Here is a 15,773-nt window from a genome sequence, read left to right on the forward strand (position 1 = left end):
CACGCTAAGCCGGGACGCGCCGCACCTCTCAGCCCCTATTAACACAACTTCCCCCCCGCAATGTAAACCAGTCCTGCTAACGCCACGACGCTAAGGCAAGACTCAAGCTGCTCCCCGCCTGTCTCTGAACCATATTCCGAGACGCTCCAAAGGCTGTAGTTGAAGTGACACGGGATTGTACGTTAGGTTATGGTTCTGGTGCTACATTAACAATATTTCTACACTATTAACAGGAGAAACACTCTTGAAAGCCAGGTTTCTGAATACAGGCTTTCATTATTATCATCATTATCACTTTTATAATCCTCGTCATTACCTTTGTGCTCCATTTTAACTCCACGACCTAAGTCTTCTGCAGTAATTCTCCACTTATGCCCACCAATCACCTCCTCCCTTAATGAATCAGTCAGGTTAGGTTACGCTGGGAAGAACGAAAGGAAGGAAAAATGAAACAAAGAAAAGAATCACCACCATCGCCACCATCACCACCACCACCACCACCACCACCGCTAAGTGTCCCGCAGTAATTCACCACTTATATCCACCAATCATTCATCTCCTCCCTCAGTGGATCGATTAAGTAATAATTATCTTCCAGTTCACACAGACTGAGGATAATTAATGCCAAGCCCTTGTTCTTTTACTTCTTTTTCTCCTGTACCTTCGCTCTCCATGTGGCGAGGTCTAACTTTCCACCAGTTCGTCCTGTCCTCCGCGGCTCTTATGCATAATACAGCCTTGTTTTCATTTATATTTAAGTATTTGCATATATATTCATTTTCTCTCTCTCTCTCTCTCTCTCTCTCTCTCTCTCTCTCTCTCTCTCTCTCTCTCTCTCTCTCTCTCTCTCTCTCTCTCTCTCTCTCTATATATATATATATATATATATATATATATATATATATATATATATATATATATATATATATATATATATATATATATATATTTCTGTTTGACTTACTTATGGAAGTCTCACTGGCCTGGGAGCAGATCTGAAAAGATTAAAAATATACTTAGTAGTGGAAACAAACTTGGGAAACAGTTTTGTTCTTTGGTGGATGGTTGGTAGTAATATTATGGAGGAGGAGGAGGAGAAGAGAAGGCGGAAGAACAGGAGACCCTAAAAGAAAAAAAAAACACCACCACCACCACCGCCAACACCACTACCATCATCACCACCAACACCACAGCCACTACCACCATCACCACCACCACTAATACTTCAAAGAGCCTCATTAACACCTACTAGTTCGCGAGGGTTGATACTAGAGGGAGGGACTGGTGGGTGTCTAGGAGCAGTGTGTGAGCGTCTCTGTTCCTTCCCAGACTGAGCCCCGGGCGTGTCTCAGCGGATCCCCAGTAAGCAATACTAACCGCGTTACTGCCACGGCATCCATTTATATATTGATGAGGGTGTTCCCGGCATGTTCTACACTCTGTGGATGCTGCAGCAGAGACGCCCAAGGCCTAGCCCAGACCAAGATGCCTTGTATCGAAACAGTTGCTCAACGATGTGTCTGGAGTGTTGCAAAACAATGTATCTGGAGTGTTGCGAAACAGTTGCTCAACAACTGAGCAACAATAAGCTACGTGAGACAATACATCTGCGTGATACGGTACTATTTTTTGCATTTTATCAGACTTTTTCCCTTCTCTCCTGCTAGTGCAACTTCTCCTGTAAAAAAAACGTAGAAATTTCACTTATGAGTGTAATGTAGATTCCATAAATTCCATGGCAAGTGTATTTTTCTGTATTCAATCTCACTATTTCCCTCAAAACCCTTAACAGCACGAGCCAGCAAACCACTGAGTCGAACTGACCAGTGACAACCAGATGGTGAGTCGTGTTGCCAGCAACACTGTATCGTGTTTCCCATATCCAGGGGGAAACACAGAAACACATTAGGGCAACAAATTTGGATTGTTGCTCAACTATTGAGCGACCTTTCAGATACATTGTTGTTGGATGTTTATCAACAGTTCCGAAATATTTTTTGATTTGATGATCGTCTGTTGTGAGCAACAATGTATCTTGGTCAAGGACAAGGTTTTAATAATAAGACAATAAGTAGTTCACTCTCATTTTCTATAACTGTCGTTTAAATACACCCCACTCACACACACACTCACACACACACACTCACACACAGGTAGGTGGTCAGCTGAATGGGCAGTTGGATTGGTGGGTGGGTGATCTGGTGTGTAGATGCGTGGGTGGATGGGTATGTGTGTGTGTAGGTGGATGGCTGAGGGGATGGGTGAGTGGAGGGTGTGGGTGAGATGCGGATGGTGGGTTTAGTGTAGACGAGTGGATGGGTAGGTGGATGGATGGAGAAGTGTTTGGGAGGATGAGTGTGAATGAGTAAGTTGTTGGAGGGTCAGTGAACAGTGGATGGATGGGTGGATGGATTAGTGGCTGCTGGTGTCTTATATCGAATATTTTGAAGAGGCTACAGTGAAAGTTATCGGCGCATTCAAGGATTTTCTTTTTCTTTTATAATTCTATAAATTGTTTCACAAATAGTTGTTTACCCAGGCAGGAAGCAACCATTCCGTAGCATCTCCAGCTCCTTAACCAATCCCGTGACATTCCTACTCCTTAGCGTGCCTCGTAACATTTCCATCCCCTTTTAAGATACCAGTAACATTCCAAACCCTTTAAATACAGCTCAGTACCTTTAATAACCTTTTAGCGGGACCCGTAACATTTCCACCCCCTTTTAGAATACCAGTAACATTCCAAACCCTTTAAATACAGCCCAGTACCTTTAATAACCTTTTAGCGGGACCCGTAACATTTCCACCCCTTAGCCTGACCCATGATGTTCCTCGCCCCGTAAGGTTCACCACTAAAAGGGCTCAAGGGGTCGCAAGATTAGGTTTCCAGTGCCCGGATTGACGGTGATCTGCCTGGATGTAACGTCATTAACGCACACTAATGGACTGGAAGTTGCGTATTACAACGTCTGCACTCAGAGGCCGACGCTCCATCTCCCCCCGTCTGCCTGTCTGTCTGTATGGGTCTGTGTTTGTCTTTGTTTGTCTTTGTTTGGTTCTATTCCTATCTAAGTTTGTTTCTGTGAGTGTGACTGCTTCTCTCTGTGTCTGTCTTCATGCCCCTGTTTCTGTTTTTGTTTTTGTCACTGTATATCTATGTTTGTTTCTGTCACTGTCTCTTTTTGCCTGCTCGTTAGTTATTTTGTCTCTATTTATATTTGTGTATCTCTGTCTAAATGTTGTGTCAGTCTGTTCGTCTGTACTTGAATACATCACTAGAACAACTTTGTTACAAAAAGAGCGATAGATTTTTGCTCTTTCTTTCCTACATTCCGAGTTCGGTTTCTCTCTTTCTGTGTGTGTGTGTGTGTGTGTGTGTGTGTGTGTGTGTGTGTGTGTGTGTGTGTGTGTGTGTGTGTGTGTGTGTGTGTGTGTGTGTTTACGTATTTACATGTTAACAGGATTGAGTCAAGCTCGTAATGTCCCGTTTTTTAATATCAAATGATCATACTTTTTCCTTTAAATTTATGTATATTGTTTGCATACACACACACACACGCACACACACACACACACACACACACACACACACACACACACACACACACACACACACACACACCATGGTGCGAGCCATCAATCAATAGTATTTCCCTCCTAGATTAGACTTACCTTTAGGATTAATGTTAAGCTTTTCCCCATCCCCTATGTACATTTTCAGTTTGTTAACTGCCTAAATAATAAACCGTTTATTATTATTTATTATTATTACACACACACACACACACACACACACACACACGCACACGCACACACACACACACACACACACACACACACACACTTTGAATGGAGCTAAAACATTTCCTTGTTCGCCCCAATTAGATCTAAAAAGTTCATTGAGTCATCAGCATTTCAACACTTCCTCCTTGTCCAGCAACACGCAGGAGCTTTGGTGTGTCATTACCTTCCTCTGTCCCCTCACTCGTGTCTCAAGTGTTGGCTGACTGACACACTGACGGCAGGTAGAGGCCAGTTGTCAGCGTCAGTCACCCCATAGCACTGTCCGTCTGTCTTACCTCCTAAAGTTGTGTGTTTTTCCTTTAGTTTCTGCATAGGAAAATTAGGTTAGAATAGGAGAAATTCATGCTGATGCTCGAGTCAATGATAGACGGGTGTTGTTTTCTTTAATTATTCAACTTTACTTCTGTTCTTTGTCAGTGTCACATCCTAAAGTTGGACTGTGTTTTCTTGGGTGTTTGTATAGGTAAAGTTAGATTATAGGGTAGAGGTAGTGGTAACTGATGGCTAAGTTAATGATAGACGGCTGTTGTTTTTCGTCATTTATCTTTCCTGTGTCCCACCTACTAAAGGTTATGTTTTTATTTAATATATATATAGGGAACAAAATTTACTTGAAGAATAAAGGCAATACACAGTGAAGGCTGAATTAATGACAAACTGCAGATCTTTTAGTGAATTATTCAACTTCACTTGCGTGCCAATTTGTCTGTCTTCCCTTCTAAAAGTTGTATTACTTTGTGTTTGTTATCTGTATGGCAAATATAGCTCAAAGAATAAGAGAAATACACACAGACTGAATCAATACACGACAGATGTTCTCGTTAATTATTCAATGTCACTTCTGTTCTGCATTGTTTGTCTTCACCGCTAAACTTGTACTTTCTTTAGTATCTATATAGGAAGGAATGAGCTCAAAGAATAAAAGAAATAGAGGTGGTTGAATTAATGATAGCAGCTATTTCGTTAATTATTCAACCGTGCTTCTGTTTAAAAATTCCATTATTAATTTTTCTTTAGTATCTGTATAGGAATAATTTGCTCAAAGGATGAAAGAAGTTTACACTGATACCTGAATTAATGATGTACGACACCTGTTTTCGTTAATTTCAGCTGCATTTCTGTTCTACTGGTCCGTCTGCTTTCTCTCCTAAAAGTTATATTATTTTTTATTTAGTATTTGTATAAGGAAAATTATTCAAAGCAAAAATAAAAAAAACATTAATGACTGAATTAATGATAGACAGCAGATTTTTTCGTCAATTATTCAATCATATCACTATCGTTCTACTGTAACTGTCTCCTCTTCTAAAGTTGTACGATTTGAGTGTTTTGTTTTTTCTATAATGAACCGACTCACTGGTCCATTAGCGTCGCAATATCGAGATCATATGGTAACGCTTTCTGAACCCGCTAAAGATAAATACATAAATAAAATAAAATAAAATAAAACAATAGAAAATAAATAAAAATAACACTTTCCTGCAATTCTACGTATACAAAACATGAATAAATACGTTCTGATTTGCTCTCTTGGAATTGCTGACAATATAAAATACTAAAAAAACAAAACACAATTACTGTAAATCAAATGCACTTTATGAAATTGGTTAAAACAGGATGTGACAAACAAACTCTGTTGCAATAACATATAACAAATGGATGAATGCGTCGTAGAATGTTTTCCTACAATTACTCAAAACGCAAAACACTACAAATCAAAACAGAACACCCTTTAAACCCAATCTTCCGGTACTCTAATTCTTCTGCCTACAAGTCCATCTCTTCATTTCTCTCAGTCCTCCCTCACTCTCCTTCCGCTGTTCAAGTAATCAACCTTCCCACTGCCTCTGTCTGCAATCCCTCGCATCTCTCTGGCAATATTTTTTCGGTCTTATCACTGCTCTCACGGACGATACTCCTGCAAACTTTCTTCCTGCCTTCCTGCCTTCCTGCCTCCCCTCTCACCGCAACCCTTCCACCTTGGCCTTCATTTTCCCTCCCAGCTTATTCAGGTCATGTGTTTTTTTTTTCTTAAGCAAGAGTTCACTTTACCTCTCTCTCTCTCTCTCTCTCTCTCTCTCTCTCTCTCTCTCTCTCTCTCAATGGGGATCTTAGACATTGCTTCACCTACTATTTTTGTTTGTCTATCTATTTATTTTCTAACATTTTTGCACTACGGAAGTGTATATTATTATTATTATTATTATTATTATTATTATTATTATTATTATTATCATCATCATTATTATTTTCTATTGAAAATGTTTAATTCCTTTCAAATTTTTGCTCGATGTTTTCCTCTTATGATTTTTTTTATTTAATCATCACAATTAATTACACTTTTCTTATTTTATTAATTTATGTGCACTATATTTTTTCTTACTCTTCGTTTTCATTTTTTTTTTCCCTCTAATTTTCAAAAGAGGATTAGAAGGTGGAAATAGATGTGTTTGATGCAGTGACTACCAGTGTAGGTCTGATGGCCTCCTGCAGCTTCCCTTATGTTCTTATGTTCTTATCTATCTATCTGTTATTATTATTATTATTATTATTATTATTATTAGTAGTAGTAGTAGTAGTAGTAGTAGTAGTAGTAGTAGTAGTAGTAGTAGTAGTAGTAGTAGTAGTAGCAGTAGTATCATTGTCATTATTTATTTTATTTAAGGGAAGGAACGTACAAGAATTAATACTGTTCATTGGTGGGATAAAATTTTTCTAATCCTCTTTTCAATTCGATGCGCCAAGAAAAAAAAAATATATATATGGTTATTTTTAAAACGAAACCAGACAAGGACAGTTTTTATTCATTTATATTTCTTCCCGTTTCCGAAAAAGAAAGATACTACAGAATTATTTTATTTTTTTGCTTAGTGTGGGTTTTTATTTATTTATTTTTTAATTATTTTTTTTTTTTCGAGTCCCTAAAATCAACTATCACCCTCACCATCACAACCACCACCACCACCACCTCCTATTTCTCATCCTCCACCACCACCACCACCACCTCCATCACCACCACCACCACCACCACCACCACCACCACCACCACCACCTCCATCACCACCACCAACAACAAAAGCAAAAACAAAAACAATTTAGGGCAAAACCACTTATTTCCGCTCCATTAAAAAGAAAATAAAGAAAAAGAAATAGGAAGAGAGGAAGCGGGCAGAAATCAATTGAATTTTGGAGGTGGCCTAAATTTTTCTCTCTCCAAGGCAGGAAAGTTAAAAGAAAAGGAAAAAAATACAGAAATGTTGCAGAATTTAGCGAGAAATTGATAAGACCGAGTAACCTTGATACGAGAGAAAGAGAGAGAGAGAGAGAGAGAGAGAGAGAGAGAGAGAGAGAGAGAGAGAGAGAGAGAGAGAGGAGAGAGAGAGATTACACACATCAATGAAACATCACTCTATTACCCTTGGCGTCAGCAACAGCACCAGCACCACCACCACCACCACCGGCATAATGTTCGTGGCGGCAGTAATCCTCTCAGTGCGCGGCGCCGCTCCACAGAACACTCCGCCGCCCGTGTTGGGATTAGCAAGCCACGCAGGCAACACAACGCTACGCTTTGAAACGCAAAACATACCAAGGCACCGCCACGCAAAACGCAACACAACGCAATGGAACATAAGATGACACAAGACAACAAAACGCAAGGGAACGCAACACTGGATAACACAAAACAACGCCACGAAACGCAAAGTCGCGCAACACAAAACAAAACTATAACACAAATAATACAACACAAAGTCACGTAAAGCAACGCAACACAGCACAAGGCGACACAGGCAACGCAAGGCAACACGAAGAACACAAGATAATACAAGACATCGCAAACCAAAGCATCACAAGGCAACACAAGGAAACGCAATTCATCGCAATGCAACTCAGGGCAAGAAAAGAAAACGTAACTCAACTCAACTCACGAAAAGCAACACAACACGAGACAACAAAAGGCAACGAAACGCCACGCAAAGCAATTCGACGCCGCGCAAGGCACAGCAACGCCGCGCCAAGCCACCCAGCGCCCGAAGCCCCAATAATTAAGGCCACCGGGACATTTCAGCGGTGCCAAGTGTCGGAAGAAAATATTTTGGAAACTTCCATAATTGCTTTCCTTACTGAATTCCATTAATTTCCCGAAGACTTTGGCGGCCGAAATGCAATTTTTTTTCCATTCACTCGGCAGCAAATACGTAAATATAAGAGAAAACGGAGTGAGCGAAATTTTTGACCTGGACTGAGGCGGGGGTTTCGAAATGATTCCTAATACATCTGGTGTTGCTCTTTGTTTCTGCTGCACCACCACGCATTATTGTTTCCCAGCACTAATGCATCGTTCACGCACTACACTGAAAGCTGATGTGTCGGGCGAGGGCGGGCAAGAACTGACAACGCACAGAATACAACTCCATAAATATAACCCTTCATATTAGCAGCGAGATGTTATGTTCTCACTCCACTCTTACCGTGGAATTAATATTATCTCTTGCTAACACATGCAAGTCGGGAAGCGGAGGTGAAAGGAAAAAAAATACATGTTATGAAGTGAATTTATTCCCGACTAGTCTTGCTTCTGTGTAAATACTACCCCCATTATTGCCCAACACCCTTGATAAATCACTCACCCATTGCACTGAAAGCTGACTTGGGGCGAGGAAGTGGAAAGCAAAACAGCACCACGTCTGTCACTAGTGATGGACAAACATGCTCAATTGTCACGGTTTGCCTAAATATTTGCCTCACTATTTCCAAACTTTTGATAAATCACTCATCCCCTGAAAGAGAGAGAGAGAGAGAGAGAGAGAGAGAGAGAGAGAGAGAGAGAGAGAGAGAGAGAGAGAGAGAGAGAGAGAGAGAGAGAGAGAGAGAGGCAAACAGCTATCCACCCATCCATTCATCCACTCATTCAACCATCCATCAAGCCATCCATCCATCCATCCATCCAGGCAGACAGACAAACAGACAGACAGACAGACAGACAAAGACAGCAGAAGGCAAACGGAAGAAGAAGAAAAGTAATTATGATTATTTACAAAGCGTGGCGTCGTTCCTTAAACTTGCCGTACCTTTAATTAGGACTGCTCAGACCAAATTATGGATTCCTGGAGGCTGGCCTTGGCTGCAGGAGGAGGAGGAGGAGGAGGAGGAGATAGAAAGGTGCCAGCAGAAAAGAAAAAAAAGAAGAAACAAAGGGAATTCAGAGGAAGAAAATGAGGAAGGAAAAGAAAGAAGAGGAGGAGGAAGAGAGGTGTGCGCAGATGGGAAGAGAGAAGAAACAAAGGGAATTTTGAGGAGGAGGAGGAGGAGGAGGTAATGTGGAATGAAAAATCAGAAAAAAATAAAGAAAAGAAACACAAGTTCTTTTCTTCTTCTTCTTCTTCTTCTTCTTCTTCTTCTTCTTCTTCCTCCTCCTCCTCCTCCTCCTCCTCCTCCTCCTCCTCCTCCTCCTCCTCCTCCTCCTGCTCCAATCCGCATCTAAGATATTAAGCGTCATGGCAACAAAATTTAATTAAGTTTTCCGAAATGCTTTTATTTTTTTTCTTTTTAATGCTGCAGATGAGCTGATGGTGGTGGTGGTGATAGTAGTAGTAGTAGTAGTAGTAGTAGTAGTAGTAGTAGTAGTAGTAGTAGTAGTAGTAGTAGTAGTAGTGGAGTGGTGGTGGTGGTGGTGGTGGTGGTGGTGGTGGTGGTGGTGGAGGAATATTCATTAGTATATTCCTTCTCTTCCTCATCTTTCTGCACCTATCCTTCCCTCTCCTACTCCTCCTCCTCCTTCTTCCTCTTCCTCCTTTTCATTTGGTTTCGTTTTTCATTGGATATTCACCTGTATATCCTTTCATCTCTCTTTCCTCCACCTATCTTTCTCTCTCCTCCACTATCTCTCCCTCTCCTCCTTTCCTTCTACCTATCCCTCTCCTCCTCCTCTTCCTCCTTCTCTTCTCGTTCTTCTACTATCACTCACCTCCTCCTCTTCTTTCTCAACCTATCCCTCCCTCCCATCTCCTCCTCCTCCTCCTCCTCCCACATGTAAGTCCAATAAGCCGAGCAGATAAATCTTGCACTCTTTCGTATTTAAATTAATTATTTGTTTCAGGCAGCCTCCCATTGCCACCCTGCGCGAGTCATCACGGGGGAGTAGTGACGGGTTCAAACACGCCAGTAAGTGTATGTACGTCAGGACATTTAACACTTGATTGACTTGGTTCACAGCACTCCATCGCACCGCCAATATATCGCCACTAAAATATTCATCTGTAAGTCGCTCAATTATTCAATACAACTCGTAATATTTAAGTTTTTTTTCTTTCATATTATTATTATTATTATTATTATTATTATTATTATTATTATTATTATTATTATTATCTTTCTTTTATAAGCTGAGTACCTGACTGACTAACTGACTGACTGACTGACTGACTGACTGACTGACTGATGGGTGTGTCTGCGTTGCTGTCGACCAGGTATTATGTCAAACTGGTCCTGACTGACTGACTGACTGACTAGCTGAATTACTGACTGGCAGACTGATTTATCTTTTTTTTTTATATCTTACCAGTCCTTTCCTGTTTCCTCTCTTAATTATTGTTCATTATCTACTCTCTCTCTCTCTCTCTCTCTACAATGTTTAAAGACACGAAAAAACGACAAATAACAATAATAACGCTATGAATATCAAGGTAAAGCTGACTGAATACAGATGGGGTTTCATATAGAGACAACACAATTTTCTTCTTCAGTCTAACGGTATGTAGATTTCCTTTTTCTTTATTAATTATTTGATTTTTTTTTTTTCGTTTTAATCTAAAGGTAACATGATCAATCTTTTTTTTTATCTGAAGGTCACAATTTTTACTAATTTTCCTTTCTTTTTCATCTTAAGATAGCACGCTGACCTTTTCATATCCAGAGGCAACACGTGGACTTCATATACCAAATAAAAAAAATAACTGGCAGTACTAATTAAAAGAGTAACACGTAGACCTTTTTTTGTCAGTATCCCATGGAGGTCATGGGGAGGATTTTTGCGTCTTAAAGGTAACGTGTGGAATATTTCATTGTTATACGTTAATTTTTCTACTCCTTTTTCTTTTTTAGATCTACAGGTAACACGTGGATTATTTTTGTCTGTCTGTCTTTATTTATCTTATCCAGAGTTTTCAAGGACAGGAAGGTTTCATCTCTTACATCTAAAGTTTCCGGGTTCTTTTTTTTATTAATTTATATGCGCATTATTATCATTATATTATACAGGTGAAGGTGGTGTGTGTGACGTGTGTGACGCGTAAGAGTGAAGGTAGCAGGAGCCTTTCATTAAATCTCGTGGCACTTCTTGTAATTTCGAATGTTCTTTTTGGGTATTCTCTTTTAGGACTGGCATCTAGAGTGGGGCTTTTATTTATTTTATTTTTTTTTTCGTCGTATTTTTTATGCCCTCGACCAGTACCAGTCCAGCATTAAAAATAGTAATAATCAAAGGAAGAAGAACGCAACAGATAGAATTTTCTCTTATATTAACAGGCGAAATCTTTAAACCTAACGTAAAGAGATAAAATATTTAATCTCAGCGTAATTATTCTAGCCATCAAATAAAATAAAATAAATAAAAACTAAAATATCAACGTTTCTAAAATACTTGTTGTTTATGCTCTTATCGCTTTCTTTGTTTTAACCCTTTAACTGCTTTAACTGTGTGTGTGTGTGTGTGTGTGTGTGTGTGTGTGTGTGTGTGTGTGTGTGTGTGTGTGTGTGTGTGTGTGTGTGTGTGTTTGCGAGACAGACACACGACAGACACATTACCCCAAGCTCTCCATTCCTGCACGAGCACCGCTGAGCATCGCATACAGTTTTTCACCACCTAAACACAAGCCTTATAATGACTGGAGCAAAAATGCCGCAAGAACGGGCAGCGCCACCACCCGCCGCGGCACTGATGGCACACTTTTCTGATAAATATTTCCACACACACGCGTAAATATTTGCCACAACATATTTTGCGCTCTATTCTCGATATATCCTGTGCGCCCGCCTCGCTCCAGCCGCCTCGCCTTGCACATCCGCCTGCCTTGAACACCTCGCCTGCTTCCCCAGCCCGCTCTCCTTTCCTACCTTCCTTACCTAGCTTACATCGCCTCGCCCCGCCTGCCGCACCCCGCCACACCTGCCGCCCCGCACAAACCCGAGTTCCCGCGCGTGGCTCCAGTAATTATCTGGCCCTCTGCTCAAGGTTACGGAGCCTTCTAACGAGCCCCGGACTGGTGTGGCGGGATGCGAACACCACATGATGCTTTGTTTGTTTATCAGATTTACTAAGTGCACAGGACTGAGACTACAGACTTGACCCTTCCACTGGTTATTGCCACAGCGTTCATGCATGTAACACACACACACACACACACACACACACACACACACACACACACACACACACACACACACGAGAAAAAACCCCACTGAGTGTACCTCTTACAAAGTGTCGTGTTATTGGCCGAGTTTACCTTGAATGGGATCACGTTTTCTTAGTGTCCCCGTGTTCCGTTTACCTGCCATTCGGGCATTATCCTTATTATTGTTATAAGTAGTGTAAGGCTTATTTACCCATTTTATATCATGTAGTATTATCCTCTTCATAATTTAAGTTCTCTATATCTTTGTATGTATAAGGAAGGAAGTACAATTGAGGTGAAATACGTTGAAAACGAGGGGAGCTTGAGTGGGCAACAACACATTCCAAGGAGGGGAAAAATCAGAGCGCCTTAGGTCGTGAGGAAAGGTGGAGGGAAGGCGTCTCTCAGGGAAGGATCTTGGTGTGGATTGGTGATGGAGTGAGTTTGTGGAGGTATTAGTGGTGTAGCGGTATAACCTTGATATCCAGGATCAGGTTAGTGAGTCTTTTGTGGTACCAAGAGCTCTTGTCCGCTGAAATTCGGTTGTTGAGTTGTGCCGCTGACGCTGTTGGGAGGGGTCATAGGTCAAACTGGCAGCCATTTTGTGAGTGGAGGTTGTGGTGTTAATCTTGGAAGTTGGTGTTGTGGTGTACTGGTGATTTTGGGGACGATGTTATGGTGTTAAGGGTAATCTTTGGTGATGATGGTAATCTCTTGTGAGGCTTGAGGAGGTGAAATACGGGAATTATTGTCTGGGGACGCGGAAATGGCGTCCGGGTAAATTCCTGCGGTTGAGGGGAAATATTTCTGTGACTGGTGGAGGTGTAAACGGGTTCTGGTGACGTGGGAAGTGACGAGAACGTCATGTAGTAACGTGTACTACCTCATGTTGTTTGTGAATTATTATTAGTATTAATATATGTGCTTGTAACATAGAATAATCGTGTTTTCTACCCCCCCAACAACAATCTGGTATTAGAGGTAATTCCAGGTGTGCTGAGTCAAGGTAAAGGTGGAGTAAGAGATAATTCTGACGATTTCTGATAGGTCGGGTAGGCACTCGAAGCCTTTAAAAATCCAGACCTTTAAAACTTTCCGGGATCAATGTAACGTCCACTTTCTTGGAGAGATAACCGGGATCGTACGATCGCAGGTAAGTAGGCGATCGTGACACAAAGTTATTGATAGGCTGCACACAACACATCGATACCTAAGGGTGAGCAGCGGCGGCCCGGATGTCACAGTGCGGCTCGCCAGGGTCTTGTCCTCATTACAATTTCAAAGAGAGACGGAGATGAGCTCTGTGTGGAAGCGCCGCCGAGCGTAAAATTTATGCCTCGCGACTTTACGATTTCTGCGGTGGACGGAAAGCGAAATGGAGACGCAAGAAGGAAGGAAGGAAGGAAGTGGAGGAATTAGGAGAGGGAGGAAGGGAGGGGAGGAGGGTGGAAGGAAGGAATTAAATGAGGGAAGGGAAGGAGGGGAGGGAGGAAGAGGAGGAAGGGAAGGGTGGGAGGGATGGAGGGAAGGAAGGGGAGTGAGAGGAGGGAAGGAGGAAGGGAGGGAGGGAGGGAGGAAAAAGCAAAAATCTCCCACATGATCGGGGACACACACACACACACACACACACACACACACACACACACACACACACACACACACACACACACACACAGAAAAAAAAAAAAACCTTCCCCGCAAAAAAAACGAGAAAAAAAGAACCACTGAAGAAAGTTTGAGGAGTCTTTTGATCCTGAGCGAACTAGTAATGGCTGCCAATGATGATTATGATGAGGAGGAGACGAGTCGTGGTGGTGGTGGTGGTGGTGGTGGTGGTGGTGGAATAAGAGGAAGAGATGATAAAGCGAAGATGAGAAAGAGGAAGATAAAAGGAAAAGGACGTGGATGAATAATAATAATAATAATAATAATAATAATAATAATAATAATAATAATAATAATAATAAAACAAGAGGAATAGAAGGAAAATATTACGAAAGTAGCAGGGATAAGGATGAGATGAGAAGGGAGAGGGTGATGACGATAATGATGATGATGATGACGAAGACAGTGACGATACTGATGATAATGATGATGATGATAATGAAGAAGAGAACCAAGAGGAAAATAAACGAGACTATAAGATGAAGAAATAAGAACACATTAGATTATTTCCCACCTAATAAGCTTAACTTTACTTTGGCTAATGTAACTGTGAAACACCATCTTGTCCTTACCTGGCTGTTTGCAGGGAGGAGGAGGAGGAGGAGGAGGAGGAGGAGGAGGAGGAGAGGTAATGATGTTTAGTTCTAGAAGATGGTATAATCAAGAAATGTAAATATAGTTCTGAAATGAGAGAAAAAAAAGAGCAAAAGGAGGAGGAGGAGGAGGAGGAGGAGGAGGAGGAGGAGGAGGAGGAGGAGGAGGAGGAGGAGGAGGAGGAGGAGGAGGAGGAGGAGGAGGAGAGGTACAAGTATAAGATGAATATTAGACGGCCAGACAAACAAACAGACAGACAGACAGACAGACAGACAGACAGACAGACAGACAGACACACACAGAAATAGATAGACAAGCAGACAAACAAACAGACAGACAGAAACATGCACCACTCACTCGCCGCCCACCCCCCCAAACACACACATACACACACACACACACACACACACACACACCATATATAACCTAACTAAAAATGAGAGAAAGTAGGAAAAAGAAATAAAATAAAATAGAAGAAAAGAACGGTGGAAAAAGCAAAGATGAAGGAGGGTGGAAAAATATATATGTATTTCAGTAACGTGTATGTATGTGTGTACGTTTGTAGGTACGCATATATTTTGTTTTCAATAATCGAGGTAAAAATTCAGTGTTGTTTTATTGGGTCAAGTTTTATTCCATTTAGCTGAGAAGAATAAATGGTATAAATAAATTGTCCCTCCATTTCCTGTATTTCTTTTGTGAATTCTGATGTACGGTATAGATTTTACTCTTACCGCCCCCCCCCCTCTCTCTCTCTCTCTCTCCCCCTCTCTCTCTCTCTCTCTCTCTCTCTCTCTCTCTCTCTCTCTCTCTCCACTCTATCTCTCTTTTCCCATTGCCTCTTTTATTTCAACGATCCATTCCATTTTTCAGGTTACTTTTCATTCTGACTCAATGTTATCCACGTCTACCTCGAGAGAGAGAGAGAGAGAGAGAGAGAGGAGAGAGAGAGAGAGAGAGAGAGAGAGAGAGAGAGAGAGAGAGAGAGAGAGAGAGAGAGAGAAGGGGGCAGTGTGGCGGCAGGTAATGCACCGCGGCACTCTGGCACCAATATTTCTGCGGTACTCAAAGGCAGGAGGCAGGAGGAGGCGCGGCGTGGTTCTCTGGCTCGCTACGCTGTCCAGGCCGCGGCGAGGCTCAGCACGAGGAGCGTCTAATGGAGTCTCCTAAAGGTGCAGGAGTGTGGTTCGCAGACATTGCCTGCACACACGCTGACACTCACGCTGACACTCACGCTGACACTCACGCTGACTAACACGTGTTTCAGTCTTGTATTTCCAGACATGCTGACACGTTTGCTAGCACCGTGCCTCAGTT

This window comes from Scylla paramamosain, unplaced genomic scaffold, assembly GCF_035594125.1.
Source record: "Scylla paramamosain isolate STU-SP2022 unplaced genomic scaffold, ASM3559412v1 Contig6, whole genome shotgun sequence".
Classification (NCBI taxonomy): domain Eukaryota; kingdom Metazoa; phylum Arthropoda; class Malacostraca; order Decapoda; family Portunidae; genus Scylla; species Scylla paramamosain.